The sequence below is a fragment of the Coregonus lavaretus genome (genome assembly GCF_964263955.1).
Source record: "Coregonus lavaretus genome assembly, chromosome: 13".
Lineage (NCBI taxonomy): Eukaryota > Metazoa > Chordata > Actinopteri > Salmoniformes > Salmonidae > Coregonus > Coregonus lavaretus.
In genome coordinates, this window is record NC_140000.1 from 3,717,759 (window position 1) to 3,739,986 (window position 22,228).

The window sequence follows — 22,228 nt, forward strand, 5'->3', positions numbered from 1 at the left end:
ATAAATAGATGGGTTTTTTTAAAGATTGTGATGATGCCTATGTATGTTAATTGAATATTTTCATCTGTTGTCAGGGTATGCTACAGCATGTTATGTATGGTGTGGTTTATCACTGTCTGTGGATGTATCTGATGTTATGTATGGTGTGGTTTATCACTGTCTGTGGATGTATCTGATGTTATGTATGGTGTGGTTTATCACTGTCTGTGGATGTATCTGATGTTATGTATGGTGTGGTTTATCACTGTCTGTGGATGTATCTGATGTTATGTATGGTGTGGTTTATCACTGTCTGTGGATGTATCTGATGTTATGTATGGTGTGGTTTATCACTGTCTGTGGATGTATCTGATGTTATGTATGGTGTGGTTTATCACTGTCTGTGGATGTATCTGATGTTATGTATGGTGTGGTTTATCACTGTCTGTGGATGTATCTGATGTTATGATGATACTGGAGGATTTGGAGTTGATGTGAGTCAACACTGTGATAGAAAATAATTATTTTGTGTGTCCACTGTCCAATCCATCTGAGGGTGCAAAGCTTTGATAAATATAGTATCTCACTCTCTAGTAAAGTCCTACTGTATCCATCACACATTTGACAAGAACGGGAACAATGATGTAGGTAGGGGACATGCAAAGACATGACTCAAACCTATCTACCTACGGCAAAATATTGTCCTGTATGTTATACTAAAATAACACTGGAGAGATTTAATTTGCATTTATGGAGTGAATAATTACACAAGTAAGTCAGGTTAAGTCTGATTGACAGAGCCATTGTCTCCGTGGGCCTCACTTCATTTGGACTCCTCCACAGTGACCCCATGTAGGTCTTATGACCACAGGGGTAGTGCCAGTCTCAGAGGATGCTGATTAAGTGGGATAAACCAGCCAGCCCCTCAGACACAAGTGGACTGGGCGTCCTCAGGAGAGTCCCAGTCCCGGCCTCACAGGTCTCCTTCATAGTCTGGTCCCAGCCCCCTACGCCACCTCAGACCTCCTCTCCCCCTCCCCTCAGTGTCCCACCCCACCCCACCCCTCCTCTATCCTCCCCTCAGTGTCCCACCCCACCCCACCCCTCCTCTACCCTCCCCTCAGTGTCCTACCCCACTCCTCCTCTACCCTCCCCTCAGTGTCTTACCCCACTCCTCCTCTACCCTCCCTCAGTGTCCCACCCCACTCCTCCTCTACCCTCCCCTCAGTGTCCTACCCCACCCCACCCCTCCTCTACCCTCCCTCAGTGTCCTACCCCACTCCTCCTCTACCCTCCCCTCAGTGTCCTACCCCACCCCTCCTCTACCCTCCCTCAGTGTCCTACCCCACCCCAGACCTCCTCTCCCCTCCCCTCAGTGTCCTACCCCACTCCTTCTCTACCCTCCCCTCAGTGTCCTACCCCACCCCAGACCTCCTCTCCCCTCCCCTCAGTGTCCCACCACTCCCCTCAGTCTAAGTCCTTCACACCCCTCCACACCCACTACACACACCAAACACTCCCCTGTGCACTAACAGTGCTATCATGGGTCACTGTGCAGGACCGGCAGGCCACGGTGTGGAAGGGTTGCTGCAGAATATATATATTACTTACTTACATTTGATAAGATATTTTGCAAAGTTTTTTGGCTCTCTGTTCAAACACACAAACATGCATGCACGCACACACACGGACACACGCGCACACACTTTTTCTTGGTTTTTGAGCCACAATTTTCAGCATTTTTATTCATAAAGGAGAGCGACATGGAGTGACGTGAAATTCTAAGATAAAATAAGATATGCATGTACCTTTCAATATTCTGGACTATGAAATTGTGAACAATTGTTTTGTGTGACTCACATTAACGGACAATCTACTGGTTAGGTCCTAATTATATAATATTATGACTTTAATATATTTTGCTTATTTTGATTGAAGATGAAATTATAATTTGCTGACGTAGTTTGGTAGGATATGCCTGCAATAAAACAAATATTGAAAGCCTGTAAATGAATACTAAAACCCTTAAAGGCCCAGTGCAGTCAAAAACGCGATTTTCCAGTGTTTTATATATATTTCCACACTATGAGGTTGGAATAATACTGTGAAGTTGTGAAAATGATGATAATGCCCTTTTAGTGTAAGAGCTGTTTGAAAAGGCCGCCTGAAATTTCTACCTGTTTTGGTGGGAGGGAGTTTGGGCCTGCCTGGTGACATCACCAGGTGGTAAATTAGTACACCAGATGGTAAATTAGTTAATAGACCAATAACAAAGAAAGTTCCAAACCTTTCTGCCAATAACAGATAGTTTTCAGTTTTCCCTTCCCACAGACAGTCCTAGCAAAATTCTTGCTTGAGAAAGCTATTTTTGTTTATTTTTGACCATTTTAATTGAAAACAATTACAGTAAGGTACTTCGTTGTTACCAAGAAATGATTTGATTTGAGATTTAAAAAAACGGCTGCATTGGACCTTTAAGCAGCAGACATATGTCAGAACTATCAGCTGTGCAAATTTAACACAAAACCATGGGATTATACCACAATAGTCAGGTAATGGGTGTCCTTAAATCTTTTGTATATTAACAGAGGAACACTTAAAACAAGCCTTTCAAGATAAGCGCCGGCTGTTGTACTGGAGCTTTACTCTGTCCCCCAGGACAGCGTATCCATCAACAGATGCCCTCGGGTCTGGGATAACAAATGTGTTCATTCGGGGGCTTACATAACACAGCAGTAGCCTCATGGGAAACCTGCATGGGGCCGGATTTGACATGCTAGTTTGTCTGCTGTAACAAAATTCCAGCCGTATAAAAAAACGACGTGTTTGTTTGTTAGTTTGTTTATCCCCCCCAAAATGTAAATGCTCCTTGATCTTAGCCTATTGGGTTTGACGTGGGCTCATATCTGCATTCAAATCTATCTTATCTATCCAGATGTTTTGCTTTTGTTTTTTGTCTTTATAGACCTATTCAAACATAATAATAATAATAATAATAATAATAATAATAATAATAATAATAATAATAATAATAATAATAATAATATGGGTAAATAAAGAATTCCATGATAAAATAAATAACCGAAATAAATAAACAAATACATAGGCCAACATTAGGCTATACTAATAAATAATACTCATACAGATCGTTAGTAGGCCTGTTGACTTTATGCTGTTCAAATTGTACGATATTCACTTCTTTAGTATTTCAAGATGCATCCTAAATTTCTACATTAAAGTTACAAAACCTGTGTGTAAAGAACAACTATTTCCATCTATAGCTATAGGCTTGCCAACGGCCACATTTCCATTACCATGTTAGGCCACACTTTCAGATTGATGGAATATCCTAAAACTATTTTTGTGTTGTGTTGTAGGGCTACCCGTCGGCCCTATTCATTTTATCACTCACATTTTCTTTATTAATTCACACATAACACAGTGATGCAGTTTATATGGTATAAGTGTAGCCTACATTTGACAACATTTTAGTGGCACTGGTGGCCTATATATTTTTGCCTAATTGCTGTAAAAAATAGACTAGGCTATTGAAAAACACACCTCCTCTATGTTGAAATAGCACAATCTGATCTAATAGGCTAGTTCTAGTCAGGATTAAGTAAATCTTAAAAACTCACCATTGTATTTCACTCTGTAGCATAATGTGATTGGGAATTCAGAGGTATGAAAAAGTCACGCGTTGTCTTGAGAGAAGTCTGCTAAAAGAGACAAAGCAGTGCCCTCTGCAGGACATGATAGCTAACCTACCCATGCGACGTCATAATTCTTCTTCACCATAAAATTCATAATCGTCATGAGAGTTTTTAAACTGTAGGCTTTTATTTTCCTTCTGACATAATGACATACCCGTTCATCAAGAATAGGGCAATTTTATTTCCATCTTTCCGCATACATTTGGTGAGCATATTTCATCCACGTACAGTAAAGTGTGTTGTTATTTTCATTCATTTGATTTCAGTGATTCATTTCAGTGATTCAACTGTTGTGTCACTTAAAAATAGAGTTATAGCCCACGCGACAAAGCCCCCTGATTCTTGAGACTGTTCAACATCCAAAACGTAAATAGAAAGCTCATAAAGAAAACAGTTATGGTCACACACTATCCCGCTTGAGGAGAACACTTGTGTGAAAGGCCTATGCCCCCTCGGTAGGCTACCTATATCCTGCAGGGGGCATCCTTGGCATGCATCTCCTCTAGCGATCTAGCCTACGTCAAAGGTGAGGGTAGGTCTACTCAACACTACCACGTGTTGAGTAGAACCGAGTTTGGCAGAACCGAGTTAGGAAAACCCTGGGGAAATAGGTAGCCTACACTGTAGCCCAGGGGTAGGCAACCCTGTTCATGCACCGCAGGTACTGCAGGATTTTGTTCCAACTAGGCACCACACCTGACCAACTGAGCTAATTGATCAGTTCAGTGATTGCCTAAATTCAACACACCTGGTCTTCCAGGTTGGTTAAATCAAACACATGAAGTGCCTGCAGCACTCCAGGACCAGGGTTGCCTTCCCCTGGTGTAGCCAATGCAAGAAAGGAAGCACAAAATAGGTCAGGTTGCTGTAATCTGGCAGTAGTAATGTTGATAGTAAGGAACTGTAGGCAAATGTTACAAAATAGCTGTCATTATTTGCAGGTAATTGCATTATTGACCACATCTCAAGAATTCAAGGAGACAAGTTCCCACATTCCTATAGGACTCTTTATAAGTGAGAGTGCTGAATTTGAAAATAATGGCAAAAACATATTTTCATGTTTGCATGATTCATAATCGCTTTATGAGGGATGAAGGGTCTTCGGTACATTTGTCTTTGTGTTGTGGAAATTGATAATCAATATGGTCATATTAACCTTATTAATCATCAATATAACTCTGAAATTCATAGGCTTATGGGCTGCTAACCTTATCTAAATATATTACATTTATACATTACAGCACAATTCTATATGGATGGACTCACCACGTGCATGTCTAGCATTGCCACGGTCACGTGCTATTCGGAACTCTGAAATTACACTTTTCTGTTCCTCTCCTTATCTACCCTGACCAGTGTTAGGGCTTTAAAAGCCTGGGGTGAGTTCAGCCCCTGTCACAGGACTGTCTGTTGCCATGGACATTGGACAACACTGTACACACAAACCCCTAAAATGCAGATGATCACCCCCTGGGCCCCATAGTCCCAAAGGACAACACCTAGGCCTACAGTCTGGATCATCAGTTCAATACAATTGTATTGCATTTAACAGTGTGATCTGGATGTTGAATATTGTCCAAACACAATTCTACATCAATGCAGGTTAATTTATTCAACACACTTACCCTGGATTGCAATTTAGATTATTCCACTACCTACGTTTGCCATGCTCTTTCTATAGTCAACTAGTAATTCTTATAAAATATGGTTTGAAAAGACCTATAACTACTGAGCAATTTGGGAAGATTTGTTTTTCCAGGAGTGATTTCCTCTTTGAAGATGCACGGGCAGGAGTTTGATCATCTGTATGGTCGTCGGCAAGGAAACGAGACGCAGCACCGCACCCTAACAGTGTACTGCAAAGAAAAATCTTGAGCAGGGGAGCATGCATACCTCTTACATCAATCATGATTAGTTCGTCAAGTAGTGAGAAACTGTTACATACTTGAAGTAAAGCTATATAGTGACAAAAGTTTAAAATTTAGTGGCAAGGAGTTGTCAGGAAACAACATGTCTGACGAGGAGAATGTTCCCCCCTTTCGGGAGGATGACAGAGTAATGTTTATAGGGAAAAAAGTTTGTCGGATTTTGGAAGTGAGGCAGGAAACCTGGGAGAAGAAGTGTGTTGCAGTCGAGGATAACCAGACAGTTCTGAAAGGCTTCTTCGAAAAGCAAGGAAATGTGATGTTTTTACTATACTATCGACTGGTGCCCGCGACTGCTACTACTGAGGTAAGGCCGGGCACGTTACTTAGTAACTTTAGTACTTTAATGTGTTATTGGTGTTGTAAACACATTATTGTTTTGGGTCTATGGGCAAGGTGACATTGTAAATTATAGTTTTCCTTGACTCTTTTTATACAGTAGAACATTGTCATGGCTACGGCCTTTGTAAATCAATCTTTAGGCCTCACCTGCTCCTTAAAACAAAGAATGTTATGTTCTCAAGAAGAGAACTGTGTCCATCATTGCTGAAACCTGCAGGAAACTTACTTTTTGGCTTGGTCTCCCAGCCTTTTCTTCCACAGCTGTCATTCACTGTTGAACAGGTAATCAAGTGTTTCTTTTGACCTAGTCACCAATCCGTATTAGTCAGTCAGACGGTCCACTAAATAATTCTGACCTGAATTAAGTTAAATAATTAAACAACTAGCTTGAAATAAGGTTAGACCTATATTGATAGATTTAATGAAATATTTCTCGCTGCTTGTTTATACCAAAGACCAATAAACATCAATCGAGATTTTGCCTTCTCTATTTGGTCAAGGTGACAAAATATCCACACATAGTCATCGTATTAAGATGTAGTCGTGGATATTTTTTGTTTGCGTGTTTATCCCGAAGACCAAAAACGTGAACAGATAGAGAAGGCCTACTTTCCCTAATCTATTTTGTCACGGTGTGTGTGCCACTACTGTCCAATGACAAGAACCGTCAGATGTGATGTCACAAGATGTGGCAGGCCATTCAGAGAACATGAGGAACAAGGTTCAATGTCTTTGAGTGATTTTAGGGCATTTATCTTATGAATCAGGCATGATAGCCATGAACAGACAGTGGTCCATGCCATTGAGCCTATGGTGATCAGCTGGACCCATCTGATCCAGAAGATTTTGAAGGAGGATTCTGCTGAGCTGCTTCTGAAGGGTCTGAACCCAGGGCCCAGTGCTGAGCTGCTTCTGAAGGTTCTGAACCCAGGACCCAGTTCTGAGCTGCTTCATGGTTTCCTTCAACTGTAAGCAGTGGCGATTTTAGTGTGTAATTTTAATTTTTAATTTGACCTTTATTTAACTAGGCAAGTCAGTTAAGAACTAATTGTAATTTACAATGAAAAATAAAAAAGGTATCATGATGACATCAGTGATCTTAAGGTCGTAGCTCCAGAAAGAGGCCCTAGTTCCGAATTTTCAATTCCGAGTTGGATTAAAGTTCAAAACGTATTTTCCCAGTCGTAGCTCGTTTTTCCCGAGTTCCCAGTTGTCTTTAACTCATTAAAGTCAGATTTTGAAGTTCCGAGTTAACAGTTGTTTTGAGCGAGGCACAAATCATGCTTAATTGACAGCATGCCAATGTTGAATGTTTATCATTTTAAACTAGGAAAAGAGCCCCTTTAATCTTAGTCTTGGGACCACACAGCCACTCCACTGAATAGCAGGCTAATGATTGCTTTGCAATGCTTGCAGTTAGCCACTGATTCCTTCCAAACGACTCATTGTTGAATTTGCGATTTCCAACTTGTTGTGTAATGTTTATGTCCAATGGCCGATGAGCACAGATACGTTTTATCTATAATTTCTATTCATTATTTCTCTTCATATGACAAGGATTAAAAAGGATTTGCCAGTAGATTGTCGACTTGATTCATGATGATGTCTGCTAGCTAAGATTTTGAAAGTATGATGTTGACATGATCAGTCCAATCAAAGCTACTGTAGATTTAATGTGATTTGACGTCATTTTATCTGTGGCCAATGACCTTGAGCCTTCTTGGATGTGCACTTCTAATGTAACTCTATGGCAGCACCCAAGGGGCTTGAATTTTCTAGCTCTACCCTTAGACTTGGCGGAGATGTAGTGTTTCCAGAGAATCCACCTACAATTGACAAGTTCAAGGAGCAGGTGAGACAAGTTTGTGGATATACTGTATGTATCCACTTCGCAAGCAGTCTCACAATTTGAAAGTTTGACTACACTTTAGGACATCGTAAAGCTCTAGAGAGACTAGGGTTGCAAAATTCCAGTAACTTTATTAAAAATTCCCTGTTTTTTCAGTAATCCTTTTTGGAGGATTCCCTAATTTCCTGTTTATTCCAGGAATGTTCCAACAGGGATTTCTGGAAAACCAGGGAATTTGGGGAAATCTACCCAGAATTTTGCAGCCCTAGTAGAGACATTTTAAAAGTCTCCAAAACTCTAATTTGTCAGTAAAGTAGGTGATTTCTAATTCAGTTTCTGCTTGATTTTCCAGATTGATTACTATGAAGCTGGAGGACTTCAAAATGTTTAGGGGATGGTTCAGAGTAGATATCAAGTCATTCAAGATCAGTCCTCTGAACATCATTAAGAAGTGGACCTGGATGTTCAAGGAACATCTTATGACATCACTGACAGGTGAATGTCTTTTTATTTTTCTAGCAGAATTAAATGTGTGCTCCTCCCAAATGTGTGTGTTGTCAGGGGGGTTGGGTTCAGCAGCAGAATAATTTACATCGTAACAGCAAACCAAAAAACCTACATTGTTTATTGGTGGAGCTCTGATCAGGATAAAACATTGTTTATTGGTGGAGCTATGATCAGGAAAAAACATTGTTTATTGGTGGAGCTATGATCAGGAGAAAACATTGTTTATTGGTGGAGCTATGATCAGGAGAAAACATTGCACACACTTCAGAGGCTATCTCACAAGACTTGACCTCTAATTTAGTCAGCACTATCAACTGTTTAAACATTACATCCATGCTTCCCATTCCCTCCCAGTCTGGACGAGCTGGAGCAGTTTCTGCGGGCCACAGATGAGGGGCTGAGGCAGGCTGTGTCTGAGGAGGACCATGGTGGCTTAGTGGAAGTGATGGGACACCTGCTGGTGGTCAGGTACAGACAGGTGGTCACAGACAGGCTGTTTGACCCTCTCAAAGACACCGTCATCCTGCTGGAGAGATATGGAGAGACCATCCCAGAGCTGGTCTACTCCCAACTGGAGGTGAGGACCTGGACTACTCCCAACTGGAGGTGAGGACCTGGACTACTCCCAACTGGAGGTGAGGACCTGGTCTACTCCCAACTGGAGGTGAGGACCTGGTCTACTCCCAACTGGAGGTGAGGACCTGGACTACATCCCAACTGGAGGTGAGGACCTGGTCTACTCCCAACTGGAGGTGAGGACCTGGTCTACTCCCAACTGGAGGTGAGGACCTGGACTACTCCCAACTGGAGGTGAGGACCTGGACTACTCCCAACTGGAGGTGAGGACCTGGTCTACTCCCAACTGGAGGTAAGGACCTGGTCTACTCCCAACTGGAGGTGAGGACCTGGTCTACTCCCAACTGGAGGTGAGGACCTGGACTACATCCCAACTGGAGGTGAGGACCTGGTCTACTCCCAACTGGAGGTGAGGACCTGGACTACTCCCAACTGGAGGTGAGGACCTGGACTACTCCCAACTGGAGGTGAGGACCTGGACTACGTCCCAACTGGAGGTGAGGACCTGGACTACTCCCAACTGGAGGTGAGGACCTGGACTACTCCCAACTGGAGGTGAGGACATGGACTACTCCCAACTGGAGGTGAGGACATGGACTACTCCCAACTGGAGGTGAGGACCTGGACTACTCCCAACTGGAGGTGAGGACCTGGACTACGTCCCAACTGGAGGTGAGGACCTGGACTACGTCCCAACTGGAGGTGAGGACCTGGTCTACTCCCAACTGGAGGTGAGGACCTGGACTACGTCCCAAATGGCACCCTATTCCCTATGTTGTAGCTGCAACTGGACATCCTGTCTTCTTCTGCCATTGTATAGGAACTCCCAGAGAAGTGGAGCGGAGCCAAGAAGCTGGCTTCATCAGTGAGGCATGAGGTGGCACCGTTACAAAATATAAAACGCAGAGGTGGCTGTTACACAAAGACGATGCACAGCTTTTGAGGTGTGAGGAAGAGGCTGAGTCCCAAATGGCACCCAATTCCCTTTATAGTGCACTACTTTTGAACTGGGCCCATAGGGTACTAGGGAAGAGGTTGCCAGTTTGGGACCAACACAAAGTTTTTTCACTTATCACTTCCTTTAACCCACAGCTGATCACCTGCTCCATGGACCATTTACGTTATCCTGTTCTACGTTATAAAAGGTATCCCTTGTCTAACACTCTACAGATGAACCAGAACAAGTTCAGAGAGAAGTTCAGAACAGAGGCTCCCTTCAGTTACAATGCTGTGAAGCCTTACACCAGTCTGGAGAAAGTAGGTGGTCCAATATCTAGCTTTATATTCATCTAGCATTATATTCATAGCATTATATTCATCTAGCATTATATTCATCTAGCATTATATTTTTCAGTTATAATGACATTTAAGTGTCAAGTCTTGAGTTAAAATACCTATTTAATTGATTTGACAAAAATATATTAAATGTATGAGTGACGGACCTCTCATAAAAACAGTAGATGGTTGATTTTACTGAATGTACAGAGCATTTATAATTTTCTCGTTGTATGTTGTAGTCTCACAGAGAGATTGTCACCCTGGAGAGAGAGATTGTGGAGCTGCAGGAGTCCACTAACCTGTTTGAAGTGACCGTCTTAGACTACAGGGAGCTCAGACTCTGTCAGACCGAGATCACTGTCCTTAAACAACTCTATGAGACATAGTCCTATACGTTCAGGTAACCAGCTCTGGGACATTGTCCTATACGTTCAGGTAACCAGCTCTGGGACATTGTCCTATACGTTCAGGTAACCAGCTCTGGGACATTGTCCTATACGTTCAGGTAACCAGCTCTGGGACATTGTCCTATACGTTCAGGTAACCAGCTCTGGGACATTGTCCTATACGTTCAGGTAACCAGCTCTGGGACATTGTCCTATATGTTCAGGTAACCAGCTCTGGGACATTGTCCTATACTTTCAGGTAACCAGCCACACTGATATACTAGCTACCTCTGAAAAAACCTTTGGTAACTCTTTAAAGTAGAATGCTTTATTACAAGATATAAGCATGTCAGCTTGAAGTAAAGAGTTACCAAAATATCACCGCTATCTGTAAAAAGACTGGAAATAATTCTAAGTGTTTCTGCACAATCTAACCCCAGAGCTGTGGAAGCCCTCTCCTGACTCTTTAGGATAACATTTACGTTACATTTACATTTACGTCATTTAGCAGACGCTCTTATCCAGAGCGACTTACAAATTGGTGCATTCACCCTATAGCCAGTGGGATAACCACTTTACAATTTTTTTTTTATTTTTATTTATTTAATTTTTTTTTGGGGGGGGGGGGGTAGAAGGATTACTTTATCCTATCCCAGGTATTCCTTAAAGAGGTGGGGTTTCAAATGTCTCCGGAAGGTGGTGAGTGACTCCGCTGTCCTGGCGTCGTGAGGGAGCTTGTTCCACCATTGGGGTGCCAGAGCAGCGAACAGTTTTGACTGGGCTGAGCGGGAACTATGCTTCCGCAGAGGAAGGGGAGCCAGCAGGCCAGAGGTGGATGAACGCAATGCCCTCGTTTGGGTGTAGGGACTGATCAGAGCCTGAAGGTACGGAGGTGCCGTTCCCCTCACTGCTCCATAGGCAAGCACCATGGTCTTGTAACGGATGCGAGCTTCAACTGGAAGCCAGTGGAGTGTGCGGAGGAGGGGGGTGACGTGAGAGAACTTGGGAAGGTTGAACACCAGACGGGCTGCGGCATTCTGGATGAGTTGTAGGGGTTTAATGGCACAGGCAGGGAGCCCAGCCAACAGTGAGTTGCAGTAATCCAGACGGGAGATGACAAGTGCCTGGATTAGGACCTGTGCTGCTTCCTGTGTAAGGCAGGGTCGTACTCTCTGAATGTTGTAGAGCATGAACCTGCAGGATCGGGTCACCGCCTTGATGTTAGCGGAGAACGACAGGGTGTTGTCCAGGGTCACGCCAAGGCTCTTTGCACTCTGGGAGGAGGACACAACGGAGTTGTCAACCGTGATGGCGAGATCATGGAACGGGCAGTCCTTCCCCGGGAGGAAGAGCAGCTCCGTCTTGCCAGGGTTCAGCTTGAGGTGGTGATCCGTCATCCAGACTGATATGTCTGCCAGACATGCAGAGATGCGATTCGCCACCTGGTTATCAGAAGGGGGAAAGGAGAAGATTAGTTGTGTATCGTCAGCGTAGCAATGATAGGAGAGGCCGTGTGAGGATATGACAGAGCCAAGTGACTTGGTGTATAGGGAGAAAAGGAGAGGGCCTAGAACTGAGCCCTGGGGGACACCAGTGGTGAGAGCACGTGGTGCGGAGACAGCTTCTCGCCACGCCACTTGGTAGGAGCGACCGGTCAGGTAGGACGCAATCCAGGAGTGAGCCGCGCCGGAGATGCCCAGCTCGGAGAGGGTGGAGAGGAGGATCTGATGGTTCACAGTATCAAAGGCAGCAGACAGGTCTAGAAGGACAAGAGCAGAGGAGAGAGAGTTAGCTTTAGCAGTGCGGAGAGCCTCCGTGACACAGAGAAGAGCAGTCTCAGTTGAATGACCAGTCCTGAAACCTGACTGGTTTGGATCAAGAAGGTCATTCTGAGAGAGATAGCAAGAGAGTTGGCTAAAGACGGCACGCTCAATAGTTTTGGAAAGAAAAGAAAGAAGGGATACTGGTCTGTAGTTGTTGACATCAGTGGGATCGAGTGTTGGTTTTTTGAGAAGGGGAGCAACTCTCGCTCTCTTGAAGACGGAAGGGACATAGCCAGCGGTCAAGGATGAGTTGATCAGCGAGGTGAGGTAGGGGAGAAGGTCACTGGAGATGGTCTGGAGAAGAGAGGAGGGGATGGGGTCAAGCGGGCAGGTTGTTGGGCGGCCTGCAGTCACTAGTCGCAAGATTTTATCTGGAGAGAGAGGGGAGAAAGAAGTCAAAGCATAGGGTAGGGCAGTGTGAGCAGGACCAGCAGTGTCATTAGACATAACAAACGAGGATCGGATGTCGTCAACCTTCTTTTCAAAGTGGTAGACGAAGTCATCCACAGAGAGGGAGGAGGGGGGGCGGGGGGGTGGGGGGGAGGATTCAGCAGTGAGGAGAATGTGGCAAAGAGCTTCCTAGGGTTAGAGGCAGATGCTTGGAATTTAGAGTGGTAGAAAGTGGCCTTAGCAGCAGAAACAGATGAAGAAAATGTAGAGAGGAGGGAGTGAAAAGATGCCAGGTCGGCAGGGAGTTTAGTTTTCTTCCATTTCCGCTCAGCTGCCCGGAGCTCTGTTCTGTGAGCTCGCAATGAGTCATCAAGCCACGGAGCTGGAGGGGAGGACCGAGCCGGCCGGGAGGATAGGGGACACAGGGAGTCAAAGGATGCAGAAAGGGAGGAGAGGAGGGTTGAGGAGGCAGAATCAGGAGATTGGAGGGAGAAGGATTGAGCAGAGGGAAGAGATGATAGGATGGAAGAGGAGAGAGTAGTGGGAGAGAGAGAGCGAAGGTTGCGGCGGCGCGTTACCATCTGTGTAGGGGCAGAGTGAGTAGTGTTGGAGGAGAGCGAGAGAGAAAAGGATACAAAGTAGTGGTCGGAGACATGGAGGGGAGTTGCAGTGAGATTAGTAGAAGAGCAACATCTAGTAAAGATGAATTCAAGCGTATTGCCTGCCTTGTGAGTAGGGGGGGACGGTGAGAGGGTGAGGTCAAAAGAGGAGAGGAGTGGAAAGAAGGAGGCAGAGAGAAATGAGTCAAATGTAGACGTAGGGAGGTTGAAATCCCCCAAAACTGTGAAGGGAGAGCCATCCTCAGGAAAGGAACTTATCAAGGCGTCAAGCTCATTGATGAACTCTCCAAGGGAACCTGGATAGATGACAAGGATATTAAGCTTAAATGGGCTAGTGACTGTGACAGCGTGGAATTCAAATGAGGAGATAGACAGATGGGTTAGGGGAAAAATTGAGAATGACCACTTGGGAGAGATGAGGATTCCTGTGCCACCACCCCTCTGACCAGATGCTCTCGGGGTATGCGAGAACACATGGTCAGACGAGGAGAGAGCAGTAGGAGTAGCAGTGTTTTCAGTGGTAATCCATGTTTCCGTCAGCGCCAGGAAGTCGAGGGACTGGAGGGTAGCATAGGCTGGGATGAAGTCAGCCTTGTTGGCAGCAGAACGGCAGTTCCAGAGGCTGCCTGAGACCTGGAACTCCAGGTGTGTGGTGCGTGCAGGGACCACCAGGTTAGAGAGGCAGCAGCCACGCGGTGTGAGGCGTTTGTGTAGCCTGTGCGGAGAGGAGAGAACAGGGATAGGCAGAGGCATAGTTGACAGGCTGTAGCAGATGGCTACAATAATGCAGAGGAGATCGGAATGAAATGAACTAAACATCTGGGAAAGGAGAGAGCAGGGCCTCCCTCACCAAAAAAATATAACTCTCCCAACTTCCACCTCAGAAACTATAATTGTTTCACTGAACCACCCGAATAAAACTCTCCCAACTTCCACTTTAGAAATTAGAATTGTTGTAAACTACAGCGGTTCAATGTTTCAAGGAATAGACTCAACTTACTTTATTCAGCTAGCTAACTATGACGCCATAGCTAACTAGCATGCTAGCATCCAATAACACACAGTTTAGCACCAATACTTGGTTACAACAAACTACCAATAGTGTGTTAACACACTAAACAGATAATTCGTGTCCGTGTCTAGTTCTTTCATAACGCAGCAATAATTAAACGTTGGCTAGCTAGCACAAAGATATTGTATTTAGCTACTACAGTACAGCTAGCTGGTAGTGTTGGCTAGCTAGCAATGGCTACTGTGTTGACTTTGTTTGAAAAACGGCGTCGCTGCGAACGAATGTAGCTGGCTAAAAGGATATTGTATTTAGTTGCTACCGTTGCTAATAGCTACTCGACAGCTAGTCCAGGAGGTGAGTTAGCTAGCTAGCTTCGTGCTACACCCGGCACCGCCGAATACAAAAGTAACCTACAATAACTACATACAACAACTACCCACAACAGCCCACGATGCCTACCTATAATACCTAATAATATACAGCCCACGATGCCTACCTATAATACCTAACTACAATCTAAATACATAGTTTAAGCCTTACTCGACAAAGCCCAAGCTATGTATAAAGCCAAACTTACCCGACGCCAGCTGTCTGGGTGGCAGACTGCAATCAGTAGCTGTAATTAAGTACAGCAGCTACCAACCACCTAACGTTAATGCCTCGGATAATGAGGTTAGAAAAACAGCTGAATGGTAGGCAGCTAGCTGGCTCAATCACAGGTACTCTTAAGCGTGAAATAACATTGGAAACAACTAACCACAGTTGCTAAAAGTTACCAGTAGCTACCCGCTAGCTAGCTAGCTTTGTTGGTCCAAGTAGTGGGTTAGCTAGCCTCGTGCTTCGCCGGGGTCCGCCGAATACAATACTTACCTACAATAATTACCTACAATAACCTAGAATAACCTACAATAACTACCTAAGTAAACTACCTATAATACCTAACTACAATACCTACCTACAATCTAAATACATGGTTTAAGCTTTACTCAACACCATATAAGAAGCCAAGCTTACCTCCTGCTAGAGAAAACACAACCTCTCCCGACAACCTCTCCCGACAACCACGATGATAACACTATCATCTAACCCCAGAGCTGTGGAAGCCCTCTCCTGACTCTTTAGGATAACACCATAATCTAACCCCAGAGCTGTGGAAGCCCTCTCCTGACTCTTTAGGATAACACCACAATCTAACCCCAGAGCTGTGGAAGCCCTCTCCTGACTCTTTAGGATAACACCATAATCTAACCCCAGAACTACCGTGGAAGCCCTCTCCTGACTCTTTAGGATAACACCATAATCTAACCCCAGAGCTGTGGAAGCCCTCTCCTGACTCTTTAGGATAACACCATAATCTAACCCCAGAGCTGTGGAAGCCCTCTCCTGACTCTTTGGGATAACACCATAATCTAACCCCAGAGCTGTGGAAGCCCTCTCCCTACTCTTTAACACCATAATCTAACCCCAGAACTACCGTGGATGCCCTCTCTTGACTCTTTAGGATAACACCATAATCTAACCCCAGAGCTGTGGAAGCCCTCTCCTGACTCTTTAGGATAACACCATAATCTAACCCCAAAGCTGTGGAAGCCCTCTCCTGACTCTTTAGGATAACACCATAATCTAACCCCAAAGCTGCGGAAGCCCTCTCCTGACTCTTTAGGATAACACCATAATCTAACCCCAGAGCTGTGGAAGCCCTCTCCTGACTCTTTAGGATAACACCATAATCTAACCCCAGAGCTGTGGAAGCCCTCTCCTGACTCTTTAAGATAACACCATAATCTAACACCAGAGCTGTGGAAGCCCTCTCCTGACTCTTTAGGATAACACCATAATCTAACCCCAAAGCTGTGGAAGCCCTCTCCTGACTCTTTAGGATAACACCATAATCTAACCCTAGAGCTGTGGAAGCCCTCTCCTGACTCTTTAGGATAACACCATAATCTAACCCCAGAGCTGTGGAAGCCCTCTCCTGACTCTTTAGGATAACACCAGTGTGTCCCTGGTACCTTCAAAATGGTCCCATTAAGGCTCCTCATCCCCATTCATTCACTTGTGTATATTTATCTATGCAGTGCAGTGTGGAGGACTGGACAATGGCCAAGTGGAGGGAGATAAACGTGGACGCAGAGCTCAGGAGGTTTGTCAAGGTGACGTCATCTTCTACCTAGCTAACGCTTCCACACACACACCATCACCCTCCCCATCTCTTCTGCAGTATATTCTGTCGTTATGCCCTATGTGACAAGAGCATCTGTTAAAGGACCAAAATGTTAAACATTTAAAAGACCCACACCACTACCTGGACATGCTCAACAGGGAAAATGCTCAACGACAAAGCACCCCAGAAAAATAAGAAATTACCCATAGAAATGTCATTCATCCAGCCATCATTTTTACGGCATGTTACATTTTAGTCATTTAGCAGACGCTCTTATCCAGAGCGACTTACAGTTAGTGAGTGCATACATTATTTTTTTTCATACCTGAATGGATTGATCTATTGGGATGCATGGATCTAAACTGCGTCCCAAATGGCACCCTATTCCATTTATAGTGTACTACTTTTGACCAGACCCCTATGGATCCTGGTCAAAAGGAGTGCACTATAAAGCGATTGGAAAGAGGGTGCCATTTGGGACGCATCCCTATTCATTGAATCTCTTGTCAGATCTGTGCTAGTTCCCTCCGTCACCTTGGTGATGAGTTGAACCCAGCGGCGTTCCCGTATGGCCTGGTTCTGCAGCTCGCTGACAGCCCTCAGTGACGTCAACAGGTTCTTCACATAGAGATCTAACCCACGATACACGTCCCACACACGGGCCTCTTTACCTTGTTATAATACCTCTTCTCTGTGTTATAATACCTCTTCTCTTTGTTATAATACCTCTTCTCTTTGTTATAATACCTCTTCTCTTTGTTATAATACCTCTTCACTTTGTTATAATACCTCTTCTCTTTGTTTTAATACCTCTTCTCTTTGTTATAATACCTCTTCTCTTTGTTATAATACCTCTTCTCTTTGTTATAATACCTCTTCACTTTGTTATAATACCTCTTCTCTTTGTTATAATACCTCTTCTCTTTGTTATAATACCTCTTCTCTTTGTTATAATACCTCTTCTCTGTGTTATAATACCTCTTCTCTTTGTTATAATACCTCTTCTCTTTGTTATAATACCTCTTCTCTGTGTTATAATACCTCTTCTCTTTGTTATAATACCTCTTCTCTTTGTTATAATACCTCTTCACTTTGTTATAATACCTCTTCTCTTTGTTTTAATACCTCTTCTCTTTGTTATAATACCTCTTCTCTTTGTTATAAAACCTCTTCTCTTTGTTAAAATACCTCTTCTCTTTGTTATAATACCTATTCTCTTTGTTATAATGCCTCTTCTCTTTGTTATAATACCTCTTCACTTTGTTATAATACCTCTTCTCTTTGTTACAATACCTATTCTCTTTGTTATAATGCCTCTTCTCTTTGTTATAATACCTCTTCTCTGTGTTATAATACCTCTTCTCTTTGTTATAATACCTCTTCTCTTTGTTATAATACCTCTTCTCTGTGTTATAATGCCTCTTCTCTTTGTTATAATACCTCTTCTCTTTGTCATAATACCTCTTCTCTTTGTTATAATACCTCTTCTCTTTGTTATAATACCTATTCTCTTTGTTATAATACCTCTTCTCTTTGTTATAATACCTCTTCACTTTGTTATAATACCTCTTCTCTTTGTTACAATACCTATTCTCTTTGTTATAATGCCTCTTCTCTTTGTTATAATACCTCTTCTCTTTGTTATAATACCTCTTCTCTTTGTTATAATACCTCTTCTCTTTGTTATAATACCTCTTCTCTTTGTCATAATACCTCTTCTCTGTGTTATAATACCTCTTCTCTTTGTTATAATACCTCTTCACTTTGTTATAATGCCTCTTCTCTTTGTTATAATACCTCTTCTCTGTGTTATAATACCTCTTCTCTTTGTTATAATACCTCTTCACTTTGTTATAATACCTCTTCTCTTTGTTATAATACCTCTTCTCTTTGTTATAATACCTATTCTCTTTGTTATAATACCTCTTCTCTGTGTTATAATACCTCTTCTCTTTGTTATAATACCTCTTCTCTTTGTTATAATACCTAAAAACATTCCACATGAAATTGTACAAGAGACAACCTAAAATATATTTTTTGAAGGCTTGTGTCGGTTATTGTCATGCCACTTAACTTTGTCTCAAACCATTAAGGTCCTGTCATCCATGTCAATTCAGGAAGTAAATGGAAATTCTAATTCCAATTTTTCTCTATGCTTTTCAATCCTGGTATACTTACCCCCAAACCATCTCCACGGCCTTGTCTTGTTCCTAAGAGATTTCCCAGAGTAAGCACGTGTGCAGGTGTCAGGTCTGCAGGGCCGGCTGACGGTGGCTGACTCTGTGCTGCTGGTCTGGCTGGAGGTCCAGAGGACCTGGGCCCACCTGGAGAGCATCTTCATTGGGTCAGAGGACGTTAGCCACCATCTGCCCCACGACGCACTCAGGTTCCAGGACATTGACACAGACTTCCCGGTCCTCCCTTAGTTACTTCCACTGTATTAGGGTTGCACAATTCCGGTAACTTTCCCAAAATTCCCAAGTTTACCGGAAATCCTGGTTGGAGTGTTCCGGATCCCTCCTTATTCCCTCCTGATTCCAGGAATCTTCCAACCAGGATTTCTGGAAGAACGTTACTGAAAGTTACTGAAATCTTGCAACCCTACTCCCTCTAAATATATAGAGATTGAATTCAGTGGTCTTTGATGAAATATGACTATCACAATAAACTGTAGTACCCTACAGTATACAGTACTCTGTGTATTTAATAAACTACAGTACCCTACAGTATACAATACTCTGTGTATTTAATAAACTACAGTACCCTACAGTATACAATACTCTGTGTATTTAATAAACTACAGTACCCTACAGTATACAATACTCTGTGCATTTAATAAATTACAGTACCCTACAGTATACAGTACTCTGTGTATTTAATAAACTACAGTACCCTACAGTATACAATACTCTGTGTATTTAATAAATTACAGTACCCTACAGTATATTATACTCTGTGCAGGAGTTGATGTTGGACAGCGCCAAAACAAAGAACATCATTGAGGCCACCAACCAACCCCATCTGTTTGAGAAACTAGAGGATCTACAGAAAAGGTTCACCTGGCCAATCACTTTGAAGATATAAATGTTTTTCGTAGGAGTTTGACATACTGTACTCTATCCATTAAATCGAGTTTAAAGATTAGTCTGAAGAGTTCCCTGTAGGATGTACTTGTTCTCTGTTCCAGACTGGCTCTGTGTGAGAAAGCACTAGCTGAGTACCTGGAGACCAAGAGACTGGTGTTTCCTGGCGCTGAGTACCTGGAGACCAAGAGACTGGTGTTTCCTGGCGCTGAGTACCTGGAGACCAAGAGACTGGTGTTTCCTGGCGCTGAGTACCTGGAGACCAAGAGACTGGTGTTTCCTGGCGCTGAGTACCTGGAGACCAAGAGACTGGTGTTTCCTGGCGTTGAGTACCTGGAGACCAAGAGCCTGGGGTTTACTACTTTGTCTCATTAACAGACTTACTGGAGATCCTCTCCAAGGGCAGCCATCCCAAACAGGTACCACAATATTCTTATTTTCCTTTGCTTTGATCATGAGAAATAGTTGTGCAATATTTACACAAGGATAACTGACATTCTCTGCCCTCAATTCAGCCCAAGTAGCCTGCACTGGCTCTCAGATCTGGTGGACAACGTGTGGATGGTGTTTCAGAGGCTGGAGGAGGGTTTAAGTCAGCGCTCAACAAGAAACAGGTGACTTGTGGCTCCATGCAGGATCCTTTTGATTAAGATCCAATATTGTCAACACAAAACATTTTTGTTAGAGCACAACAAAGACTGTACAGGTGCATTAACCATGGCTGTCAAATTTGAAATGGTGAAAGTGTAGGCCTCGATCTTCCTCCGCTAGGAGACACAGACCCAGTAGTTATCATACCTTTCCATTCCATTATTACCTCCCAGAGGTATTCTATACTCCATCAGTCTATGCACCTGTAATGGAGGTGGGGACAGGGAGAGGGACAGGTGGAGGTGTTGAATGTAGCTGTCAGTCAGAAACATGGACACCTGATTTATTATCTCCCTTCATAGAGAGCTGCTGAGCTGTCGATGTCTGAGCCCCAAATGACACCCTATTCACTATGACTATAGGGCCTCATATGGCTCTGGTCAAAAGTAGTGCACTAGTGTGTATATAGGGAATAGGGTGCCATTTGGGACTCAGACGATGTGTCTGTAGAGCCGCGTTGGCAGGCGGAGGGAGGCTCACAGAGAGTTGCTCTATTATCAGTGTTGTCACTGTCATCAGCAGTACATAGTTAAGGTTAGCACGTCCTTGGGCTGTTTGAATTATCTCCCTGCCTGCGTCCCAAATGGCATCCTATTTCCTGTATAGTGCACTACTTTTTACCAGTGCTTCCATAAGGCTCTGGTCTAAGGGGATAGGGTGCCATTTGGGATGCAACCCCTGCTCCCCTTCAACCTACAGACCCACTGCTGATTAGATCTCCTGTCATGCTAGACTGGTGATAAATGCAAGCTGCTGTCCCTCTTCACATACACTGTCTATAGACACATAGATGCATGCATGCATACAGTACATTACACACACACACATACACACACACACACACACACACACACACACACACACACACACACACACACACACACACACACAGAGAGACTCACTCACCCTTCAAGTCAAACACTTTGATGAATGAGGTGTATTTTAGCGGTATTCTACTCCAGAGGTAAAATGACATTCCTTTGTGAAAGCGGTGTACTCCCTGATGAGGACGGGATTCTTTAGTTCCTATTAAAGCCATTACCAAATGACTACAGTAGCCTACAGAGCTAGTTAAACCTGGAACATAAGGTGACATAATTACTGTAGGTACATATTAGACCAGGGGTGTCCCTCCCTCCTCCCGAAGAGCTACCATTCTGCAGGCTTTCCCAGTGCTTATGCAGCCCATCTGATTCTATTAGTACTATCAGCTGTGGTACAACTTGGTTGGAGCAAAACCTGCATATCCAGAAGCTCTCTAGCCGGAGGGTTGGCCTCTCCTGTATTATACACAAATGGCTGGTTTCCCAGACAGAGATCAAGCCATGTCATGGACTAAAAATAATGTTGAAATAGCTTTTTAGTCCAGGACTCGTCTTATTCAGTGTCCAGGAAACCGGCCCAAAGTAAGCTGTACTGTATGTTCGTCACTCAGGCTTGTTCTGGTGCAGGTTTCTCAGCTCAACTCGTTGATCACCATGCTGTTGGGAGACAGAAGATCATGACCATCTGCACCATAGACGTCCACGTCAGAGACGTAGTGTCCAAGCTCATCACTCAGAAGGTTCATGATACGTCCTCTTTCACTTCTGACTCGACTTCTCACTGTAGACATCTGGGCATGTATTCATAAAGCGTGACTAAGTACCATCATACCTGTCGCCACTCAACGCCCCGCATTAATAAAGGATCTAAGAGTAGGAGTGCTAATCTAGGATCAGTTTAGCCTTTCAGTTCATAATGAGTAAGAGTGCATTGGACAGGGGGGATCCTAGATCATCACTCCTACTCTGAGAGCCTTCGTGAATATACCTGTAAATCTAAACATCTATCCATGTTTAGTGCTCTGTCTGGTGTGGTTTTATTTTATTTTTTTATATATTTTCCTTTATTGTGTTCCCCTAACCCTACCACCCCTCCCCTAATTGGA

At 43.7% G+C, this 22,228-nt stretch overlaps 1 pseudogene across 1 annotated transcript in view; it reads left to right on the plus strand.

Annotated features, from left to right (window-relative positions):
• Positions 1 to 6,769: 6,769 nt before the first annotated feature.
• LOC311139293 (dynein axonemal heavy chain 11-like) overlaps positions 6,770 to 22,228 on the plus strand; it is a 77,711-nt pseudogene continuing 62,252 nt past the window's right edge. Inside the window, exons 1-13 of the transcript in view lie at positions 6,770 to 6,927; positions 8,161 to 8,303; positions 8,370 to 8,373; positions 8,670 to 8,892; positions 9,712 to 9,835; positions 10,062 to 10,148; positions 10,409 to 10,569; positions 16,479 to 16,553; positions 18,808 to 18,978; positions 19,526 to 19,617; positions 19,752 to 19,993; positions 20,163 to 20,261; positions 21,750 to 21,862. The product of the transcript in view is annotated as a dynein axonemal heavy chain 11-like (transcript). The remainder of the gene's footprint in view (positions 6,928 to 8,160; positions 8,304 to 8,369; positions 8,374 to 8,669; positions 8,893 to 9,711; positions 9,836 to 10,061; positions 10,149 to 10,408; positions 10,570 to 16,478; positions 16,554 to 18,807; positions 18,979 to 19,525; positions 19,618 to 19,751; positions 19,994 to 20,162; positions 20,262 to 21,749; positions 21,863 to 22,228) is intronic.